The sequence below is a fragment of the Zea mays genome, chromosome 4, assembly GCF_902167145.1.
Source record: "Zea mays cultivar B73 chromosome 4, Zm-B73-REFERENCE-NAM-5.0, whole genome shotgun sequence".
Classification (NCBI taxonomy): Eukaryota; Viridiplantae; Streptophyta; class Magnoliopsida; order Poales; family Poaceae; genus Zea; species Zea mays.
The window spans coordinates 208,721,302-208,727,301 of NC_050099.1; positions in this window are offsets into that span (position 1 = coordinate 208,721,302).

Sequence of the window (6,000 nt, forward strand, 5' to 3'; positions counted from 1 at the left end):
GGGTTTGTGATTTTTCCTGCAAAAAGAACACCCAAGTGAAGCGAGAATAATCATCCACAATTACAAGACAATACTTACTCCCGCCGATGCTTATGTAAGCTATCGGGCCGAATAGGTCCATGTGGAGTAGCTCAAGCGGCCTGTCGGTCGTCATGATGTTCTTGTGTGGATGATGAACACCAACTTGCTTTCCTGCTTGACATGCGCTACATACCCTGTCTTTCTCAAAATGAACATTGGTTAGTCCCAAAATGTGCTCTCCCTTTAGAAGCTTATGAAGATTCTTCATCCCAACATGGGCTAGTCGGTGGTGCCAGAGCCAACCCATGTTAGTCTTAGCAATTAAGCAAGTGTCGAGTTCAGCTTTATTAAAGTCAACTAAGTATAGCTGACTCTCTAACACTCCCTTAAATGCTACTGAATCATCACTTCTTCTAAAGACAGTAACACCTAAATCGGTAAAAAGACAGTTGTAGCCCATTTTGCATAATTGAGAAACATAAAGCAAATTGTAATCTAAAGAATCTACAAGAAAAACATTGGAAATAGAGTGGTTAGGAGATATAGCAATTTTACCAAGTCCTTTGACCAAACCTTGATTTCCATCCCCGAATGTGATGGCTCGTTGGGGATCTTGGTTTTTCTCATAGGAGGAGAATATCCTTTTCTCCCCTGTCATGTGGTTTGTGGACCCGCTATCGATGATCCAACTTGAGCCCCCGGATGCATAAACCTACAAAACAAGTTTAGGCCTTGTTCTTAGGTACCCAAACGGTCTTGGGTCCTTTCACATTAGAAACAAGCACCTTGGGTACCCAAACACAAGTCTTTGACCCCTTGTGTTTGCCCCCAACATATTTGGCAACTACTTTGCCTGATTTGTTAGTTAGCACATAAGATGCATCAAAAGTTTTAAATGAAATATTAGGTTCATTTGATGCAATAGGAGTTTTCTTCTTAGGCATTTTAACATGTGTAGAACGCCTAGAGCTAGAAGCCTCATTCTTATAAATAAAAGCATGATGAGAATGAGTCTTCTTTGCATGAATTCTCCTAATCTTATCCTCAGGATAACCAGCAGGGTATAAAATATACCCCTCGTTATCTTGAGGCATGGGAGCCTTGCCCTTAACAAAATTAGGCAATCTTTTAGGAGGGGCATTAAGCTTGATATTGTCTCCCTGTTGGAAGCCAATGTCATCCTTAATGCCAGGGCGTCTCCCACTATAAAGCATGCTACGAGCAAATTTAAATTTCTCATTTTCTAGTTCATGCTCAGCAATTTTAGCATCTAATTTTGCTATATGATCATTTTGTTGTTTAATCATAGCAATGTGATCATGAATAGCATCAATGTTAACATCTCTACATCTAGTGCAAATGGTAACATGATCAACGGTAGATGTAGAGGGTTTGCAAGAATTTAGTTCAACAATCTTAGCATGTAAAATGTCATTCTCATCTCTAAGATTGGTAATAGAAACATTGCAAACATCTAATTACTTAGCCTTAGCAATTAATTTATCATTCTCAAATTTAAGGCTAGAAAGCGATGCATTCAAATTGTCAATCTTAGTAATCAAACTAGCATTATCATTTCTAAGACTAACAATTGAATCATCACAAACATCTAGTTTCTCAACCTTAGCAATTAATTTAGCATTCTCATCTCTAAGGTTGGAAATAACATCACGACAAGTGCTTAGCTCACTAGTTAATTTTTCAACCTCTAGAGCATAAGCATTTTTAACTTTAACATGCTTTTTGTTTTCCTTAATTAGGAAGTACTCTTGGCTATCCAAGAGTTCATCCTTTTCATGAATAGCACTAATCAATTCATTCAATTTTTCTTTTTGTTGCATGTTCAAGTTGGCAAAAAGGGTGAGCAAATCATCCTCATCATCACTAGAGCTAGCCTCAACACTAGAAGTTGCATATTTAGTGGAAGCTCTAGATTTTACCTTCTTCCTTTTGCCGTCCTTTACCATGAGGCACTTGTGGCCGACGTTTGGGAAGAGGAGTCCTTTGGTGACGGCGATGTTGGCGGCGTCCTCGTCTGAGGAGGAGTCGGTGGAGCTCTCGTCGGAGTCCCACTCCCGACAAACATGGGCATCGCCGCCCTTCTTCTTGTAGTACCTCTTCTTCTCCTTCTTCTTCCCCCTCTTGTCGTTATCCCTGTCACTATCACTAGACAAAGGACATTTAACGATAAAATGATCGGGCTTACCACACTTGTAGCAAACCTTCTTGGAACGGGACTTGTAATCTTTCCCCTTCCTTTGCTTGAGGATTTGGTGAAAGCTCTTGATGATGAGCGCCATTTCCTCGTTGTCGAGCTTGGAGGCGTCGATGGGGACCCTACTAGGTGTAGAGTCTTCTTTCTTCTCCTCTGTTGCCTTGAATGCAACGGGTTGCACATCGGGTGTGGAGGAGGCGCCTTGCTCGATGATTTTCTTGGAGCCTTTGATCATCAACTCAAAGCTCACAAATTTTCCTATCACTTCCTCGGGAGACATTAGCTTATATCTAGGATCACCACGAATTAATTGTACTTGAGTAGGGTTAAGAAATACAAGTGATCTTAGAATAACCTTGACCATTTCATGGTCATCCCACTTGGAGCTCCCGAGGTTGCGCACTTGGTTCACCAAGGTTTTTAGTCGGTTGTACATGGCTTGCGGGTCTTCTCCTTGGTTGAGCATAAAGCGACCGAGCTCCCCCTCGATCGTTTCCCGCTTGGTGATTTTGGTCACCTCATCTCCTTCGTGCGCGGTCTTGAGTACGTCCCAAATCTCTTTGGCGCTCTTGAACCCTTGCACCTTATTATACTCCTCTCGACTTAGAGAGGTGAGGAGTATAGTAGTTGCTTGAGAGTTGAAGTGCTCGATTTGGGCCACCTCGTCCTCATCATAATCTTCATCCCCTACGGATGGTACCTATACTCCAAACTCAACAACATCCCATATGCTTTTGTGGAGGGAGGTTAGGTGATATCTCATCATATCACTCCACCTAGAATAATCTTCACCATCAAACGTCGGTGGTTTGCCTAATGGGACCAAAAGTAATGGAGTATGTCTAGGAATGCGAGGGTAGCGTATGGGGATCTTACTATACTTCTTGCGCTCTTGGCGCTTAGAAGTGACGGACGTGGCGTCGAATCCTGATGTAGAGGGCGATGAAGAGTCGGTCTCGTAATAGACCACTTTCTTCATTTTCTTCTTCTTCTCGCCACTCTTGTGCGTCCTTATGCGTGAAGGGGATCCCTCCTTTTTGTTGCCGGACTCCTTTGATGCAGCCTTCCCGTGGCTTGTGGCAGGCTTCTCGCCGGTCACCATCTCCTTCTTGGCGTGATCTCCCGACATCACTTCAAGCGGTTAAGCTCTAATGAAGTACCGGGCTCTGATACCAATTGAAAGTCACCTAGAGGGGGGGGGGGTGAATAGGCAAATCTGAAATTTATAAACTTAAGCACACACTACAAGCTGGGTTAGCGTTAGAATTAAATGTGAGTTCGAAAGAGAGGGCGAAAACAAATCACAAGCGAATAAGAGCGGATGACACGGTGATTTGTTTTACCGAGGTTCGGTTCTTGCAAACCTACTCCCCGTTGAGGTGGTCACAAAGACCGGGTCTCTTTCAACCCTTTCCCTCTCTCAAACGATCACCTAGACCGAGTGAGCTTCTCTTCTCAATCAATCGGGACACCAAGTCCCCACAAGGACCACCACACAATTGGTGTCTCTTGCCTTGATTACAATTGAGTTGGAAACAAGAAAGAAGGAAGAAGAAAAGCAATCCAAGCGCAAGAGCTCAAAAGAACACAATTGTCTCTTTCTCTAGTCACTAATTTGGTTGGAGTGATTCCGGACTTGGGAGAGGATTTTATCTCTTTGTTTGTGTCTTGTATTGAATGCTATAGCTCTTGTATGAGGTGTGAAGGCTGAAAACTTGGATCAATGAATGGTGGGTGGTTGGGAGTATTTATAACCCCAACCACCAAAGTGGCCGTTGGTGAAGGCTGCTGTCGCATGGCACACCGGACAGTCCGGTGCGCCACCGGATATTGTCCGGTGCGCCAGCCATGTCACCCGACCGTTAGGGTTCGACCATTGGAGCTTATGACTTCTGGGCCACCGGACAGTCCGGTGGTGCACCGGACAGTCACTGTTCACTGTCCGGTGCGCCTTCTGGCGTCTGCCCTGACTTCTGCGCGCGCAGGCGTGCACTGTAGCGCATTTATTATTCGTTGCAGACGACCGTTGGCGCTGTGTAGCCGTTACTCCGCTGGCGCACCGGACAGTCTGGTGCTACACAGGACAGTCCGGTGAATTATAGCGGAGCGGCTCCCAGAATTCCCAAAGGTGGCAAGTTCATAGTTGGGTTCCCTGGTGCACCGGACAGTCCGGTGCGCCAGACCAGGGCACACTTCGGTAGTCTTTTGCTCTCTTTATTTGAACCCTTTCTTGGTTTTTTTATTGGTTTGTTGTGAACCTTTGGCACCTGTAAAACTTATAATCTAGAGCAAACTAGTTAGTCCAATTGTTTGTGTTGGGCAATTGAACCACCAAAATCATTTAGGAAAAGGTGTAAGCCTATTTCCCTTTCAAGTATCACAATATCATCATCGTGATAACATCATTGTATAATAAATATTCACATCATGTCTGTTGATTAAGGTAAAGCAATAGCATAAAGCTAACCATGATAACCCAAAGGTAAACATGGGTAAGGTAAATACAGACTAGTTAATCCTTAGGGTTCAATAAAGTAATACGGGACAGTGAATTATAAAGTAGTAGGACATAATAGGTCATAGGACACTTGCCTTCACCAGATTGTTGCTCAGGAAGATCTTCGGCAACACACTGAGGAACCATGGGCCGCTCGTTGTCTAAACAAAGCGATCATGCATTCAATACATTTGGATAAAGACAAATGAACAATACACCAAACATATACAACCAAGTGAACACAAGTTTGATAGAGCAGTGTAAACACAAAAGGTCAACTTAGGTGCTAGGGTGAACTGGCACACTTAGAGGTTTGTGATTCCCTAAATATTATCTATCTCCATGGATTACATAATTTAATTCCACTAATTTTAGTGAGACACAAAATTATACCAGGGATAAATTCATACCTTACATATTATTAATCTCATAAGGTTAAAATCTAATTACCATTAGGGTTTTCCTTTTTATTTTCTTATTTAATAAACAAACTATTACATATACTAACCTATAGTCTAGGCATAAAATTAACATGTGCAGACTATGGGGGATAGATATCCCCTGGGTCCACTAGTAGGCGAAAACCCTTACATGGGGCCATGGACCAGTCGCCCCACAAGGTTGTCTCATCGTGGGCCGGACAAAGACTACAATTGAAATGGGCCGACCCAAGAAGGCAGTGGGCTCGTGCCCGGATCATCGGTGGATTATGCATAATCTTAAGGGAATCGTCCGTTTTTCCCGTGCCCAGCGCCCTCAAAATCCGGAGATAGATCGGGATGAAGTGGTCGGGTTTTCCTTAAGATAAGCTAAGTTAGTTCGCTATTAGCTAGGAGATAAGTTGGAAGAGTGTGATCATCATGTGCGTAGGGAGTGTCCCACAGTAGTGTATATAAGGCCCAAGGGGAACCCCATCATTTTCATCTGATTACCACCACTCTGTTCGGGAAACACCACTTGTAAACACACCACGCATACAAAGCCACCCTAGGAAGTAGGGTATTACGCCTCTCAAAGCGGCCAAAACCTGCAGAAAATCGCCCATCTCTCTCTCTCTCTCTCTCTCGTGCACCTGTCACGAACCATCGAGCTACGATCAGCAACAACATCGTCCTACCCAAAAGCACCATGAGGGTATCCCCAGGTGTGCGGTCGAACACTAGACACCGACAGCTGGCGCACCAGGTACGGGGTGTGTCGTTGATCAAAGTTAGCTCAATGGTTGTCACCTTCAAGAACAAGATCACTGTCAGCCAAGGGGCTATGT